General features: G+C 39.4%; 1 protein-coding gene across 1 annotated transcript in view; it reads left to right on the top strand.

The window, feature by feature from the left end:
* LOC101565073 (ephrin type-A receptor 6) overlaps window positions 1–18,982 on the top strand; it is a 1,186,195-nt gene that overhangs the window by 655,031 nt on the left and 512,182 nt on the right.

Below are 18,982 nucleotides of genomic sequence, written 5' to 3'. Positions count from 1 at the left end.
CCTTAAAGTATTTTCTTAGAGGTCCCAGGATGTGTTTTACAATAAAAGATTCCATAGTCAATACAGATAAAGCATTGCTAACTCCATGACTTACAGAGTAGACATTTAAAAGCTCTGATTATTTCTTCAATAAAGAAACATTTGGGCCTTTTAAACTACTGCTTCCATAATGTATTTAATGAAATATGTGTCCAATGTTTATTAAAATCTGAAAGAGTCAACTTCTCTAGGAAAGTGTCCCCAGAGTATTGTAGACCCTCCACAGTGCCAGTCATTGGGGCCCCTGCAGTGAGCACCCACCCAGTCTCCTGCCAAGTCTATGGCACATAATGGGACAAATGACAGCAAGAGATGTAATAGAGGTGCAGGCATGGCTCTGAAATGACCAGTTGTTCTCAGGTAACAAAAGGCCGCAAAGCAGTGAGAACCTTGGTGTTTATTCATTTCATGAGTTAAGGACAATGGGTGAGTGGCAGTAGGTGTTTCTGGGAACGGTAATGACAACTGTGGTGGGCTAGGAAGATCAAATCATTCTTGCAAAGGCAAGACACTCTTGCAAGGACAAGGATGAGTGAGAGGGGCCAATGAGGAAACTGGAACTGACTGGATCTAGAGCTGGGAGCCCAGAAATCATAGCCCTAGGGCTTCCGGCTGTGACCAGAAGAGAGTGGCGAAAGCCCATGTTTCCATCTGGCTCAAGGGCAGGACCAGAGCCAGTGTGGGCATTCCCTAGCCTCAGTTTATAACTCATGATCCCCTGCACCATACAGAAAGAGTATTTGCCAGAGATTCAAGCTTTTTATCCAGAGATTCAAGTTTTAATAACATCCTTTGAGAAATATTTGACTAAACTGTCTCACACTTGAAGTAATATGTTTTCTCCTATATGACTTTTTAGTATGTAAAATATGTACACGTCTCCTAGATTGTGATGTTAACAATTGTATTAGCTTCTCTAAAGCTAAATGAAATAATTCTAAGGACCTTTACAATTTTACTCAAACTTGTTGCTTTACACAACAATAAATGAATAGAGTATTTTTATGTATGTAGTACAGGGTCTCCCTACACAGCTTGCACTCATAGTGGTCCTCCTGTTTTCAGCCTCCCCAGCGCAGGGATTACAGGTGTGTGCCACCATGCCCAGTCTTGGTGGCTGGCTCAGGGCTCCAGGGGACAGGGTGGTGAGGCATGTGGTGCTGGGGATTGAACCCCGTCCCTGCACTAGCCTAAGCAGGTGCTTAGCCTACTGAGCTATCTCACTGCCCCAATTTACAGTATTTTTAATATTGTGAGAATTAAGTGCTTTAAATTAAGTAATGTACTCTTAAAATTTTTATTTATTTGGATGATTGTGATCTATAATAATTAACATTCATCTTGGAGAACTAGTACATATGACTCTCATCTGAGTCGTCTTCACTTCCTCCTCCTCCTCCTCCTTGTTGGCCTTCCTCTCTTCCCCTACACACTGACATTCTTCCCATCTTCATGTGTCTGCCTCCCCCTTTCCTATTCTGTTTCTTGAATATAGTTTTTCCATGAAGTAATATACTTAATACCAAAAAGACCTCTAAATGTGAATATTTCTGTTTTCATTTTTTAGAAGAAAAAAATTGGAAAGCCAGCAAAATTATGTAAATTGCTCACAGTCGCACAGCCAGGGAGTGGCAGGGCTGGAGTGTGTGCCCAAGGAGCTTAGCTGACAGCCCATCTTCTTCCTGACAGTGCTGTCTTCACATGTGGCCAGACCCTGCAGAGGCTCAGCCATCCCTGCTCCTGGCAGCTTCAGCCAGGAGTGTCTCAGTAAAGAGGAAATCGAGTCCTGGTTCAAACGTCAGAAGCACTTTAGAGGCCTGACACTTGCATGCCACCAGGGTAGCAGCAGTCCACATGAAGACTTGAGCCGGAGCCAGCAACATGAACTTCCCAAAGGTTAGGCTAACATTTCCCCCAAAATAGCGTGACAGTACTATGAGAATTTATGTAATTGGCATCAGTAGACGTTTTGTTATAGCAAACAAAAACCAGAAAACCAAGATACACTACTTGCTCTGCACGGGGCATTTACAGTAGGAGCTCTGCCTACCATTTCCCAAGATTATTACAAAAGTAGGGTATCTTCCATCATCATTATGAAAAAAAGCATACACACTAAGTTTGGTAAATATTGAGTTATGAGTAGTAATATGGTGATATACATTTGAAATCTGGTGTGTGTGTGTGTGTGTGTGTTGTTTTCCTTTAGCTTTTATTCCAACAAAGGTCTGCTTTCAGTCTTTACAGCTTCTTGCATGAAAACTTTTAAGCCAACCACATCCTCTACAATTAAGTTACTTGCACTGGGGTCATGTTCCTTGCATTGAAACTAGTGGTGTCCAGGGGTAAATTTCCCCACTAACCTCTAAGTTCAATTGTTTGAGGCCCACCAATTAAAATAAAATTTATATTAACAAAAAAACAGATTTTTATTAAAATGTATACAAAAGAGTTCACAGAAAAATATCACCTGAAGAACAGTAAGTGGCTAGAGTTGGTGGATAATGTATTATTTTAACAGAGGAAGGGGAAGAAAGAACAAAACTTGCAGGAAAACAAATTAGTTTTAAGAAAGATAAATTGGGCTTTAGAAGCATAGATAGGAGGGCCCGGGAGATAGTTATGGGCATACGTGCCTGCCTGGCAAGGGCAAAGTCATGAATTCAGTCCCTGGTGCAAGGACAAAAAAGTTCAGCTAGGAAACGCGAGATTTTTGTGACAGACCTACTTGGGTGATCTCGTTTCCCAGCGCAGGCTTCTCTCTGTGTCAGTCTTCTTTAGGTGTGAAACTCCCAGAATGAGATTGATTGGTTTGCTTTGTTTTGGGGGGAAGGAGTACCAGGAATCAAACTCAGCACCTTGAGTTGGGGAGATAGCTCAGCAGTCCAAGCACCTGCCTGGCAAGTACAAGGACCCAAGTTCGATGCCAGGTACTGTATGCCGTGCTGTCCCAGGAACCCCAGCTACACTATGCCAGCCAGGCGTGGTGATGCATGCCTGTAATTCCAGCTCTGGGGAGGCTAAGACAGGAGGATCACTGTGAATCTGAACTATGCTGTGAGACTCTATAGCCAATAAATAAATTAATTAATTAATTAAATAAATAAAATGTTAAAACCATACGCAGGACCTCCTGCTTACCAGGCTGGTGCTGCACCCCTGACCTAAATCCCCAGCCCTTTGAGATAGAGTTATATGGGAGTTAAATTCCTTTGGGGAGACTCTGCTTTTAGGCAGATAAAGTAAATTGCAGGGTACTTCATGGTGACTTATCCTGAAGCCCTTCAAATTTCAACTTGATGAAGCCTGGCAGTCTACTATGGTGCATCCTGTAGTTCCAGCCACTCAGGAGTCTGAGGCAGGTGGGTCTTGATTCCACGAGTTCCAGGCCATCCTGGGGCAAATCATGAGATCAGGTCTCTTAAAAGCAAACAAGAAAATAAAAACAAAAATTTCAACTGGACAAGTCCCTAAAAATTCAGAGAAATAGTGGCTGAAATAAGAAGTAAGATCTGAGAAAATTATTCCCAGGTTTTTTGAAGCACAATTTTAAGCCAGAAACGTCGTGGTCATCTGGGAAACAAATATCCATTAGTCATATTTCCTCACTGACTGGCCAATTTTGGGCCTAATAGCCACTTTAATCAAATATGTGTCTGTTCAAGAAATGAATGAAGTTCTTTAACTAAAGTCTCTAAATACACATCAAAGACTAATTAGGGTCGGCCAGCTAGCTCAGCTGACTAAAGCACCTGCTTATGCAGAGCGCAGCAACCAGGGTGTGATCCCAGCATGACGCCCTGGCCCCGCCCCCGGGCGCACTGAGAGGGCCACTGAGACTGGGCCTGGTGGCGCACGCCTGAAATCCCAACACTTGGGAGGCTGAAAAACAGAAGGATCCCTAAAAGGCCCATCTATGTGGTGAGAACCTGTAGACCCTGTAGACCCGGTACTAAAATACAGAGAGAGAGAGAGAGAGAGAGAGAGAGAGAGAGAGAGAGACTGAGACTTATTCGTATATAAATAGTAAAAATCTGACCATCAAATAAAGTTGAACTCCTAAATCCAAAATGAAAATTATGATAAGAATCAAACTAAATAACTAAACTCTAAAATAATCTAGGACAGTAGTACATACATGCCCCTAATGCTCAAAATACTTAAACTCTGTTGTAAGTCCAGGACAAATAGAGGAGTATTGCTGTGAACCACCAGTACAGCCACACATTGCGTCTGCACTGTACCCGTCAGATCCTGTGGTTCTGTTTCCTAACACAATTAATCCTAACTGCATTAATCCTAAGCAAACAAATATGTATTGGTTCTATAAGCTCATTTTGCACATTTGTAAACTAAAAACCTTAAACTGAGTTTTATCCACTTTTTTCTGTAGAAATATAAATTAATACCATCTTACATTTTATTTTATTTTATTTTATTTTATTTTATTTTATTTTATTTTATTTTATTTTATTTTATTTTTTGGCAGAACCAGGGATTGAACTCAGGCCCTTGCACTTGCCAGGGAAGCACTTACTCTACTGATCCATTTCTCCGGCCCCCATCTTACATTTGAAATGAAATGCAAAACTCTGGAAAAGATTTGCAATATTTTTTATTATAAATAACAATTAGAACATTTTTACTTTACAAGTGTTTATAATTCTATTAATTTCTTCAATAAATGGGGAGCTATGCCATCTGGCTTGCAAACAAAGTAGTTACAAAAATCCCAGAAAAAAGTGTAACGTGCACTGAACGCCTCCGAGTTACTGCGAGAACCTGGACTAGGGATTGCGAGCTACGAGCCGTCTAGGAAAGCAGGCGCTTCTTCCCCTGCGCACGCAGTGACCCGCAGCTAGCAGTTACTAGCTGGAGAAGGCAGGGGAGCCCTGGGGCTCAGCCAGGCGTCGCTGCACTGCACGTGACTCAGCTGGGCCCCCTGAGCGCAGCACCTCCCCTGCGCTCGCTCGGGAAGCCGCCACCGTCTCAGGGCAGCTGTGGGCCCGGCTAGCGGCCCGCTCAGAGCCTGCCACCATCAAGGGCGAATCGACGCTCAGTTCTCTCCGCGGGCACCGGAAGCAGGCCAGAGACTTTGCTGTTACGTTGCGTCACTTCTTTAATGAGAGAACAAAAGCCGTTCTGCAGTCTCCTTTCCGGTGAAGTGGCAAGAAGAGCTGCTCCTCGCTACGTACGTCAGGGCCGGCGTCGTCCAGCAGGCCCTCCAGGGGAATTCGTTCTCCGTGGATTGCCAAGCGGTGGCCAAGTTATTACAGCCAGCTCCACGGAACGGGCGTGGTGCGCGCGGAGGGAGGCCCACCTGAGGACTCCGGCCGGCAGCAGAAAGCGCTGTTGGAGAAGCCGCGCGCTGGAGGGAGCTGCAGCTTCGCGTGGGCTATGTCGCTGGAGAACCTGGCCGCGTGGCTTTCCTGATAAACTCGATGGCTCTCACGGGGGGAGGAGCTCGGGTTCTCGTTGTCGCTGACAAAGGTAAGCTTCACCTTGGAGCAGCTCTGGTCCTCACTTTGGCCATCGCTTCCTGACTCCAGAGGAGAAGATGGGGCCCTTGTCGGCCTCCTGGAGAAGCTGGCGACGTTGGCCTTCTTGGAAAGAACTCAGCTCTTCTCATCCTTGGAGGAGCGCAGGACCTCACTGTGCTGAGGACGGCGGCGGCACTTTTCACGGGAGCTCTGGCTCTTACCTGAGCATCGCTTCCTGGCTCCAGGGCAGATCCCTCAGCTCGCTGGCACAGACTTCCTATCTTCCACGGCTGCCCTTTGGGTCTTCCTAGGGCAGGTGAGCCATTGTCGGGCTCAGGCCTCCGGGCAGACTTGTGGGAGGCCTTCTTACGGGTTCTCGGTCTTCAGCTGGACTCATGCAGGACATTACCCTGGGATCCAGACCCTCAGCTGGATTCTTTGGTCTTACTATGTGGACAGATTTCATGTACCCTTTTTGTACATGATTCTTTGGGTGACTATTATAAATAGTCTTATATATACGTGTCTTGTATTGTATTGTTTCCCTTGCAAGACCCAAAACGATGATGAAATTGGTACCTGAAGAGTGCGGTTATTGTCGTGATGTGGGCAGGCCATGTAACCTGAGAGCATGTGGAATTAGTATGGAAAAGTTCTGAAAGATTTGTCAAAGAGGCAGCCCCATAAGGGGCTGTAAATTATATGGGAGACTGACTGGAGCCTGGCAAACCATATAGCACTGGTGGAAATTCTGCCAGCTCGGGCGAAGCTTGGGAGGCTTCGGTCGAGAAGAGCTGCGGTGGCTGCTGGACCACGCAGTATGTTGTGCTTTGGCAGAAAGTTGGTCTGCGTTTCACTCGTGTTAGAGACATTGCCTGGGTGGAGAAAGAAAATTTCCATGCAATTAGCATGGTGGCATTGTTACTGCTGGGAGCTTCTGGCCAGATCTGTGTTTGAAATCAAGAGTGAAGAGTCCTACCAATTTGATTTGAAACTGTCTCATTGCTATTTATATCTCAATAAAAGTATGGAGAAACAAAACAAAAAAAGAGTGACGAGTCAGTAAAGTCCTATGAAACATTTTGAGTTGCAACGATCCAGTAGAGGAGAATGTTGTCGTTAAGAACAGGACAATAGAAAATTAAGCTGAAGCCTTTTCACCTGAAGAGAAGAATGCATTTAAATTGCAGGCGATCTCTGTTAGTCTTGCCACGCTTTGTAAAAATTAATGGGAAATAAGGACTGTGACTTTTGATATGTTTTTAATGTCATTTTCAAACATACGTTTGTAATTAGACTAATTAGTTAAAGTATTGTGGTTTAACCTTGAATTTTGGTCACCCTTCAAATTATTTGCTTTTACTACAGGAATGAGTGCAAAATTTGTATACATGTAATTGAAATATTAACATAAATCTAAATAGGCCCAAACTATGGCATTATCTTTTTTCTTCTCCCTCCTAGAATTATATTCAGTTAGACTGTTATGGAATATAGCTTTCATTCAGGAAAAAATAATTGAGATAAAAATATAAAATTTTAAAATATTTTACAGTGGATTGATTACAATTTTAAATTAAATTATTCTACCCCACAGAGTGTGTGGAGCCCATCAGAATGTTGCCAGTTGGAATTGCGATCAGTGAGTGTGAAAGAGTAGCTAGGAAAGTGAACGCACAGTTTACGGTGTGGAATACAATGGGGATGGCGGGCCCGGAGGTCGAGTTGAGGAACAGCTGTGTGATGGCAGCTTTGCAAAAAGCAGTAAAGTAACTCCAAATATTTTTGCTTTTGCTCCAATCCAAATACTTTTTCTAAATGAAGTTGTCAGGAATGGGAAAAATTTCAAAAATTAAGAAGCTAGCTCGAGATGAACTGTAGGATCATGCACTCATAGGAAAACTTGTTTCCTATTGTCGTTAGTACAGTAGGCCCATGTTCCCATCACATTGAAGACTCTTTCCTCATTCTTTGGCATGACTATTCCAACTAATATTGTCTCACACTAATTATTTAGTAAAATAGCATTCATTTCATAAAAAACATAATGGTGGGCTGGCTAAATAGCTCAGTGGATTAAAGCACCTGTTAGCAGGTGCAGATGCCGGGGGTTCAATCCCTGGCACCGCCATGCTGGCCCCGCCCCCGGGGTGCAGTGAGACAGCAACTGAGCCTGGGCGTAGTGGTGCACGCTTGTAATCCCAGCTCTTGGGAGGCTGTAAACAGGCGGATCACTAGGAGTCCGATCTAGTAGTGAGACCCCGAAGACCCTGTAGACCCTTCCCTAAAATACAAAAAATAAATAAATAAATAGGAATACAATGGTATTACATTAGAGATGTTGGACAAACCTTCAGAGAGGAATGCAATTGAAATAAGATTCAGATACTTTTTTGTTTTGTTTTGTTTGTTTGTTTTGTATTTTTTTAGGGAATGGTCTACAGGGTGTTCAGGGTCTCACTGCTAGATTGGACTCGCAGTGATCCACCTGTTTACAGCCTCCCAAGAGCTGGGATTACAGGCATGCACCACCATGCCCAGTCTCAATTGCTATCTCGAGTGCCCTGTGGGTGGGCCGGCACGGCGGGCCCAGGGATTGAACCCCCAGCCCTTGTGCCTGCTTGCAGAGGCTTTAATTGCTGAGCTATTTGGCTGGGATTCAGATATTTTGAATAAAAGAGACTTTTAAATGCATGCCACCTAACACGTTTATGTGATCTCATACCAAGCAGCATGAGAGATTCAGACCCCTACAGGTTCCGTATTTCTGGAGTAGAACTCCAAGTGATACACCTGTGTGGGCAGACCCCTTACACATTCCATAACTGGATAGATCTTTTTCAGTCTGACTATGTTTCATTTCCCTAAAATAAAAATAAGTATACTTGCCAAATTGTAGTAGATTTAAGGCATTCAATAAACATATATGAAGGGACACAGGAAATTCAAAGGTTCAGTAAAATATATGTATCTGAGCATCCCCTGGGGGGGGTGCTCGCTGCTTCAGACAGCAGTGGTCATAAGGCACAGGCAATAAATGTGGGAGTGCAGACATTAGAATCAATTCTGCAATGACCAAAGAAGTCTGAAGCTAGTTGAGTCTTCTATTTTAAGGTAATTGTATTTCATAGTACAAATGGGAGTTTTTTAAATGTGAACTTTTCTGAAAGGCCCGAGCTTATTCATAAGTCGCCTCATGGACCCAAATGATGACTGAAATCTTTTTGACACTTTAGCATTCAGATAAGACGCATTTTTTCTTTCTTTCTCAAGATCATAAAACTTGAGTGAGCAAGATCATAAAACAAGCTTAAATTTCATAAAACTTTTTGGTTTAGAATACTATCAGACTGCAAGAGTGAGTATCTCAGTTAGTTTTCTCTCATTGCTGGGACAAAAATACCTGACACCAAAAATGAAGGAAAGATTTATTTGTTTTATTTGGCTCACAGTGTGGAGGTTTGAGTCCATACTATTTTAAAGATTTATATTTCTATAAACTATCCCACTTACTTGCTTATTTTCTACTGTTAAGGTGATTTTAGTCATTTATAATCATCTGGAAAATTTCTAGTCACTTAGAAAAGATGACTTTTCTAGTCATAGTAATATTTTTTTCACTATGTATAGCATTTAAATGATCTCATTTTCTCTTTGTCTTAAATACAATGTAAACATTTTGTGGAATCAATGAGGTTGCAAAAGTACAACCATATTCAGATATATTAGGATCCTTATATATTCAAAATATGTTATAATTTTCATATATAATTGACATAATCATACAGTTCAAACTACAAAACTTTTTCCTGGAAAACTTAAGAGAAACCAGTGATCTTGGTTTTATTAAAATGAGATCTAATGAATAAGGTCTTTTCTTTCTTTCTTTCGTGTGTGGCCAACTCAGCCCATCTTGGGGGTGGAGCTGATGTGGCATGTGGTGCCAGGGATCGAACCATGGTCTCTGCGGTTGCATGAGCTTGTCTAAGCAGGAGCTTCAGACCACTGAGCTATCTCATCAGCCCAAGGAGTTTTCTTGAAGTTGGCATAGAATGGGGAATTCTTGTTCTTCCTCAGCACCCAGGACAGCTACTCTGAAATTTAGAGAAATAGTTTACATTAGATTCCTAGAAAAAAACAGTGTAACATATGTACTCTTTGTTTTGTTTTGTTTTCAGTTAGTTGATTTTGTTGTACTGAACCTTGCTTAGTAGTGAATATATTCAGAAGAATCTAGCCTGATCTAATTTTTCTATTTTAAACAGAATAAAAAATTAGATAAGACACTGAAAATGATGCACAATTTCAAAAACAAGAAGGGAACAAGCTGACAGGTATTCAAAGTGGTTGTAACCTTGTACATGGTTGTGGTTAATGCAGTTGCTCGGACTACCCAATACAAACATGTAACATTGGCCAATATAAAACTTGTAAGCATTAACTTATCCCTTAAAAAGCTGACAGAAAGCAGTAGTACAATCATCTCAGCTATTCTGTGTATGTAAATACATGATTTTTCCCCTTTGTTGGTTTTCTTCTCCTCCTCTCCCTCATCCCAGTTGTTCATTCCTTTTGCATAGTTTCTTTGCTTTTTACTATTTCGATTGTACATTTCAGATTCTATTTACTCTTTCAGGTTCTTATGCTAGGGAGACAATACAATATTTACACATGTGGGTCTGATTATTTTACTTCTGTGTATAGCCTCTAGTTGCTTCCATTTACCTGTAAAAGCCCTGAGTTATTCATTCTTAATTCGTCGGTAATACTGCATTGTACAAAAATACCACATCTTTTTTTATCCATCCCTCAATTGATGGACATTTGAGTTGTTTCCTAGTTTGAGCTATGACAAATTGAGCTGCTATAAACATGAGTACACATATATCACAGTGGTATGATATTTTCAGTTCCGGAGAAATGCTCAAAAGGAGATTAGTTGGGTCAAACGGGATTCCCACTTCTAAAATTTGAGGAATCTCCACACTGATTCTACACTCCCCCTAACAGCGTTCCTGTTTCCTTATATCTTCAGCATTTGCTATTAGTTATTACTTGATTTCTTTATGTTAACCATTCTTTCTGGGGTGAGATAGAATCTTAGTGTTGTTTTAATTTGCATTACTCAAATGACCAGTGCTGTGGAGCATATTTTCATATATTTATTTGTCATTTTTATTTGTTCCTTTGAAACATGTATATTCGTGCCAGCTGCCCATTTTTGGATTGGGTCTTTGAATTTTGGGGCCTATTTTTTAAATTCATTTTATATTCCACATAGAAGTTCTTTGTCTGAGTAACTAGTGATTTAGATTTTTTTTCCCCCAATTTTGGGGTTTTCCTTTCATTCCTTTTGATGTGCAAAAACTTTTCAGTAAAATGAGATTTCAGTTGTAGATTCTTTAAAGTCTTTCCTGTTCAGCTTGATTTTCATTCATAAACTGTCTGCATAGCCCTATGTCTTCAAGAAATCTACCTACGTCCTCTTCCAGTAGATTTAGTGTTTCTAATGTTTAAATAGTTTTTGATGTTTATATTGTTAATCCATTTTGACTTTAGTGCATTGTGTAGACATGGATTTAGTTTTAGCATTTTTTAATTCAGTTTTTAAGGAACACAAAATAGCAATTTAAAAATACCAGCATTAAAAATGATACAAAAATTCACTAAACATAGTAACAGGAATTCAATCATAGTTGCTACATCATGACTTTATCTTCAAATTAGTTGTTCATGTTACCAGATATAAACATGCAAAATTGATTTTAAAAAATTATAAGAAATTAAAAACAAATAAGAATAAGAATTAGAAGAAATAAAATTAAGCATTAATTACTTCTTTCAAAAGACCAGCAGATATCAGCAGTATAATTTTTGTTTGTTTGTTTTTTTGCGGAACCGGGGATTGAATTCAGATCCTTGAGCTTGCCAGGCAAGTGCTTATTCCACTGAGCTATCTCCCCGGCCCCAATCAGCAGTATAATTATTCAAACTATCCTGCATATATACACAATTATACATTTTTTCCTTCATTCTTTTGCCCTATTCCTCATCCCAGTTTTTGGTTCCCAGTGAAAAATTATTTCCCTCCCACAGAATCTGCTGTACTTTCAGATTATATTTATTCTTAAAGGCTCACACACACTAGTGAGACAATACAACGTTTGCATATGTGGGTCTGATTTATTTCTCTTACCAATACAGTCTCTTCTTGCATATCTACAAAAGCCTTGAATTTGTCTTCTTTATGGCTGAGTAATACCCTATTGTGTAAAAATACCATATCTTTTATGTGCATTCCTCAGTTGATTGGCATTTGGATTGTTTCCAAGATTAGCTGTGACAAATTGTGCTGCTGTAAACATGGGGGCACATATATCACTGTGGTATGAGGATTTCAGTTCTTTTGGAAAAATACCTACGAGAGGATTTGAATGGAACTTCCAGTCCTAAGTGTTGGAGGAATCTCCATACTGATTTCCATAGTGGTTGTACCAGCCTGCACTGCCACCAACGGTGGAGAAGCGTCTCTGTATCCCCACAGCCTCTCCAGCACTTGTTCTTGGTTGTCTTCCTGATGACAGCCATTCCTTCTGGTGTAAGATGGTATCTCATCATTGTTTTAATTTGCATACCTTTAATAGCACTATCCTCTGACCTTTGGTGTAGAGCTTTGGTGTAATTATAAACTTAGCACCTACTGAAATTCGGGTGCAGATCTACCTAAGTTTGAATTCATCCAGTTGTGCCTGGCTTGTGTCTGGCTGCTGTGCCCAGCTTCTCCCTGCTGCAGCCCTTGGAAGTGAACCTGTTGTGCCCCTCTGGCAAGATGTTCTGCTCCTGGATTAGCTGGGTGATTTTGCCCCCTATCCTCTCTGCAGGGACTTCAGCTGCAGAGTTTCATCCCAGGCCTGTATGCCAGGCCTTGGTTGAGTCTGAAGGGGTCCAGAGAGCAGAACAGAAGGACTGACTCACAAGTGGGCCTGGGTTGGGTCCAGAGGGATCCAGCAGGCAAAGGGGAGTGTGGAAGCTCCCCCACACACTTGCTGGACTTGGGCTTGGCTAGGCCTGGAGGGGTCCTGAGAGCACAGCTGAAGGTCTCACTCACACGCCAGGCTTGGGCTGGGTCCAGAGGGGTCCAGTGGGTGCAGGGGAGCACAGAAGCTCTCCCACATACCAGCAGGGCCTGGGCTTGGGCTCTGCATATCTTGAATGACCAATGATGTTGAACATTTTTTTCACATATTTATTTGCCATTGTGTGTGTCTTCCAATTTCTTCTGTGTTGCTGTCTTCTGGATTTTTTTCTTGTTGGGCTAGGTCTTGAAATTGCGTTCTTCTCCTTTGTCTTGTTATTTTCATATTCAGAAAGAACAGCTCGACTTGTACAATAATCCTTTAGAAATTTTATAGTAGGTAGCTACATCACTGCTATCAGGGCCACTCTAGAAAAAGTCTGCTGCTCATGGCTGTCTTCCGTGTGTCTGTCTGGAGACCTTGCCTTCCCAATCACTTGGGAGTGGAATACTGGCTTCCATTTGGCTCTGTCCTCCATGTTTAGGTGTAGGGCTGTAGTGAGGTCATTGCCCTAGCATTTGCCAGTATGGTTATCAAGGGAAAGCAAGGGGTTAAAAGAGTCACGCTGTCCTCACTGCAGCAGTGCAGAGAGCAATAATAACAACATTAAGCAAAGTTTAGAAATTGACAACTCGTTGCCCGGAGTCTGAGCACTAATGTGCAGGATAATGTCCTGCCACGCAGAGCTGGTCTAAGTTGAAGATATTTTTTCTTTCTCTCTCTTGGATTTCTAAGATATTATTTTCATAGTATCTATAGTGCAAAGAATTTCTAATACTTCTGGAACTAAATAGTAAATAGTCCCTATAGTGCCTAAACACAAAATTAAGTGACTGTATTAATTTTGTAAATCATGTAACAAAACACAAGAAATCTAAAAGGCATATAAGTCTTGCTGCAATGATCTTTAAATTTAAACTGTCAGATCTTAGTTTGTATAATTCATTTCTGGAGGAGCAGTCATTTTTACTCATCTTTCACTGTGGCTTCCACTGACAGTGAAACTGTCCTATCCAAATATTTCCACATAATTTTCACTGACGTCAAGCTAACAGCTAGCCCCACATTGGTGTAGCAAAAAGCAGGAAGAGCAAGCAAGCTTTGTTACACACACAATCCTTTTATCTCTTTGGGAAAGAAGTTATTTTGAGATACGCCTGTTCAATTCATTTGTCTATTTATCTCCTGTGCCATGTTATTTTAGGTGTTCTTCATGTATTCTAGATATTAATCCTTTGAAGAGTAGCTAGCAAAAATTTCTCTCCTTCTTTTGATATATATTCACTGTCTTGGTTGTCCCCATCGTTGTACAGAAACTGTTAATTTGATGTAATCCCATCTGTATTTTCTGTGGTATTGGAGGAATTGTATTAACTTTGCCTGTGCCTATGACATCAAGGATTTCCTCTATGTTTTCTATGAGCAGTTTCAAATATTCAGGTCTTATACTTAGGTCCTCTTTTTATTTGAAATAGTTTGTGTGTACTATGCAAGATAGAGTTCTAGTTTTGGTCTTCAGTTTGCTGAGCACTGTTGGGTTTTTGTCACTGTGGCTTCTACGTATAATTTGGATTTGGGTATCGTGATGCCTCCAGCCTTCGCCTTCTGGTTAAGATTGTTTTGTCTACTCTGGGTGTTCTGTGTTTACACGTAATTTTTTTTACAATTAATTTTAATGAGAATAAAGGTAATATATCAACGAAACAGCTTCAAAACAGGTTATTAGGACAAATACAATCATTAATACATTGCATATTGTCTTCATAGTAGTTATTCAGAGGACAAGATGCAGACATGGTATCTTGTCTAAACAAGATTAGTACAAACCTTTCTTTTCAATGAAGTAAGAGCAAGTAGCTGTACAATATATAGATAGATAGATAGATAGATAGATAGATAGATAGATAGATTCTTTCTTTTATTTTACACAATAAAATGGTCCTTTATTATACTTTTGTGAAGTTAATAACATGTGACACAAGTTTGCCTAGTGACTAGTAGCTGACCTTAACCTTAACCGGACAGGATGTTCTCCTCAGGACTGAGGTAGCCTGCTTGCTTTAGGCACTGAGGGCTGCTACCACCTACACACATTTTAAGATTATTTTGCCTAGTTCTATAAAAACTGCCATTGGAATTGTGGTGAGGATTTTATTGAATCTTTACATCACTTTTATTAATATATCCACTGTAGAGATGAAGAGAGAGAAGAGGAGGGGAGGAAAGGATACATAAAATAATTAGGATATGCTGTGTAGATGTACCAGTTCCCAACGATGATTATATTATGTACTGTGAATAAGTACTAATTAATTTTTAAATTAAAAAATAAACTTTAAATCTCATTAAAATTATGTAAATGCAAAAAAATAATTCTGTCAATCCATAAAAATTGGAAGATATTTCATGTTCTGGCATGCTTTTCAATTTCTTTCTTCAGAGTTCTATAATTTTTATTGTAGGGCTCTTTCACCCTCTGGTTGAATTTTACATATTCTCTATTTTGAAGATATTGTGAATGAAATTATTTTCTGATTTTTTTTCTCATATAAGTCACCATTACTGTATTAAAAGCTACTGATTTCTTAATATTGATTTTATGTCCTGTAGAATTAGTTTTAAGAGGAAAGATGGTAACAATGTTAGTTTTATAAATTAACTAACTTCATATTTTTAATATGAAAATTCACCTGAAGTTTCTCATTAAATAACTGCTCAACTCTTCTCATCTTCAGTGTGATTATCTTTAAAATAGTAATAATCTTCATTTTAAGTTCATTAGATTGAAAATAGTATGATATAAAGTACAATTTTAGTAAAACTTATTGAAGTTTTTGAAGATTGTTATTTTTATTTTTAGTAGTACACATTTGTACTATATAATGATTATATTTCTCATTGGAAAACTGATACTCATACCTATCATCTTAGTTATTTTTTATCTTTTTTTATAATTCACTACATCTTAGTAAATATCAGATTACCTAAGATAATTTACTCTTTTTCCAACTATCTCTACACAAGCATGAGGAAAAAGCTCATCTACTTGTGAACTTCATTATTTCATCGTAATTTAAAAAATTTTTCTATTATTTAGTATTTGTAATTTATTTGAGTCAGTAAATGTAGTAATCAGAAAAGTTTGTATAAAGAGCATTTTCAAGAATATTGTCATCTATTCAACAATCACTATTATGAAAGGCAAACCTCAGATTTTGATGGCCTAAGAAAAGACAGATATCAGAAATATAGTTCTACTAAGAGCTGGGCTGTCCTGGACAACTCCTAATGAGCACTGTGATAGTGACCCTCTGCTCTGAGCCTCCCCAGCTCTGGGATTACTGGCGTGCACCACCACGCCCAGGCTCAGCTGCTGGCTTAGTGCATCCAAGGGCAGGGCTGGCTTGGCGTGCGATACTAGAGGTTGAACCCTGGCGCCTGCACTTCCTAAACAGGTGCGTAGTCCACCGAGCTAGCTTGCTGGACTATATGTATTCTTACTAGGTCATGAACAAAACAAATTCATTAAATATATTCAAAACAAATGCTTCAGATTTCCTATATTGAAACTTCATTTTAAAATAAAGTTTTGCATAATGTTGGCTTCTATGAATACAAAGTGCAATGCTTGGGGACATTTATTACACTGTAAATTGTTTTTCACATTTTTTGCTTTAGATCATTAACTGTTTAAAATCTGTGCCTAGGGGGACAAGCCACTCGGGCCCCCCTCCTGTCCCTCTCTCAGACAGGAGTTTTCTTTTCCTCAATAAATATATTCTGCTCATAAAATAAAATAAAATGTGTTCTTAAAGCATAGTGACGTAATTCTTTTTAATATGCTAATACATAGTATGGCTCAAAAAACTGAAATCACTTGGAGCCATTTTCTCAGTTGAAAATTTAAAGTGTGGGTATGATGATGCGTGTCTGTAGTCCCAGTTTCTGCTTAGGCAGAGGAAGGAAGACCGTTTGAACTCAGGAATTTCAGGCCAGCCTGAAAAAACAAAGTGAGGTCCTATCAGGCGTAGGGAGGAGAAACCTCTCAAAATAAAAAGTAAACGATGATGTATAAGAACTTTAATAAGACAAAATTGGAATCTTCAGCATCTAGTATTAGAAAAAAATGATTTGCAAATCATCAGCATAACTGAATAATTTAGCCCTTATTGTAGAGCTATAAAACTACAGATGAAATTTTAAGAAATATTTTAATCAGAATTACCTAAAATTATGTATATTTAACAACTATGTAAAATACTGATGTTTAGAAATAAGTGCATTTTTTAAAATGTAGTTAGTGAAAGGTCTACAGGGTCTCACTACACAGATTGGACTCGTAGTGATCCTCCTGTTTTCACCCTCCCAAGCACTGAGATTACAGGCGTGTGCCATTACGCCCAGTCTCAGTCACCATCTCAGAGCACCCCAAGGGCAGGGCCAGTGCAGCACACCAGCGATCAAACCCTGGTCCCTGTGCCTGCCTAAACAGGTGCTTTAGTCAGCTGAGCTATCTAGCCAGCCCTGAAATAAGTGGAATTTATAAAATGAGGAGAATTTAGAAATTAGCATTGTTCTTGTACCGTAATGGCTATGTTTAAGTGAGGAACCTATACAATTAGGAAACAAATTCTATTTTTTGTTTACTGATGTATAGGATGGGGGTGGGTATTGGTCACTTTTGTGTCACTGGGACAGAATACCTAACATATCTAGCTTGAGGAGGAGAAGTTTATGTAGCTCATGGTTTCAGACAGTTCAACCCATTATTGCTTAATTCTAAAACAGAAATAGAATTATAGAGTTGCATTTGTAGAGGAAAAACTCCTGAAAACATAGCAGAAAGACAAAGAGAACAAGAAGAGAGAGAGAATGGGGGTAGAAAGGGAGTGAGACAGAGACAGACAGACAGACAGGCAGACAGAGAGAGAGAGACAGCAAGGTACTGAGAGGCAGAGAGACAGAGAAAAAAGAGAGACAGAGAAAAAAGACAGAGACAGAGAGAGAGAAAGAGAGAGAGAGAGACAGAGACAGAAACAGAGAGAGAGACAGAGAGAGACAGAGAGACAGAGACAGAGACAGAGACAGAGACAGAGAGACAGACACACAGAGGAGAGATAGAGAGACAGAGAAGGACTGAGAGACAAAGAGAGAGTCAGTGAGAGACAGAGAGAAAGACAGAGAGAAAGACAGAGAGAGGGGACAGAGAGAGGTTCAAGGTAAGAAAAAAAAAAGAAAGACATCACAGTGAGTCAATTTTGCATATTTAATGCATTTCATGATCAGAAAGATCATGAATTCAGAATGATACTTTTCATTTGTTTTTATTCACCATTGTTGACATATCTTTTTCAAAGGGGAAAAAACCCACTTCTTAATAACACTAACGTATTTACTTTCTTTATACCTCAGTACAACAACTTTAGAATTAAAGTACAGTACTATTACAACAATATCACACCTAAAACAGTTCAATAATTTTAGCAGTTTTGTCTTTTTTGGTCTTTAATACATATCTCTTTAGAATGGAAATTAAACTACTATGTTTTAAAGTTATTGTAATACTCTGGAGCTATGTCTCCAAGTCAATGTGTAGGATTCTGTGTATTTCTTTTTAATTTTACAAAATTATTTTAAGTGTTTAGCTTCATTTTCTAATCATTCAAATATCTACTGGATTCCCAGGCTAGTCTGAAAGGTAAGATGTATTTAGGTGTCCACTTTCTAAGCATCTTGTGTTCATCCATTCACCTCTCCCACCAAGAATGTCACTGCAGTAGCATTTTTATTATCATTATTCTTGCATTATTTTTCATATACTTTTCTTTACTTTTTTCACTTGGATATATATCGTGAAATAACTCCATTGTGCTATTTATAGATTGATGTAATTCCTTTCCACAACTTCATAATATGCTATTGAATGTACCATATGATTTTGACTAGTCTTTTATTGATGGGCCATTAGGTTTTTCCAAGATTTAAAGGTAAATGTCAATGAATTTTCTTGTAAATATGCTTCCTTCTGCAGGGCATCTCTGAGATAGAGTTCCAAAAGCCAAAGTATAGGCGACTACACAATGTCTCTAAAATTACTGAGTTTACTTCTATAAAAATTGTGCCATTTTCTGTCTCAACCAAGGCATTAAAGTGCTTTCTTCCCAAATCCTAGGGAACGGTGTTATTATAATGTTAGAATTTTTGTCAATGATGCAGCTTAATTAAGAATTCTTGTCTAATAAATGAATTTGAATTTCTATATCAAACACTACTGTTCACAAAAGAACACTTAAGCTTCAGTGTCTGACTATTTCATTTAATATTCTGACTTGGAGGTGACTCTATAAAATGAAATGTGTTTTGTGAAAGGTACAAGGAAAATTAAGG

Source organism: Octodon degus, unplaced genomic scaffold, assembly GCF_000260255.1.
Source record: "Octodon degus isolate 3935 unplaced genomic scaffold, OctDeg1.0 scaffold00237, whole genome shotgun sequence".
Classification (NCBI taxonomy): domain Eukaryota; kingdom Metazoa; phylum Chordata; class Mammalia; order Rodentia; family Octodontidae; genus Octodon; species Octodon degus.
Note: the sequence above shows the minus strand (reverse complement) of the source record. Positions and strands in the feature narration are given on the sequence as shown.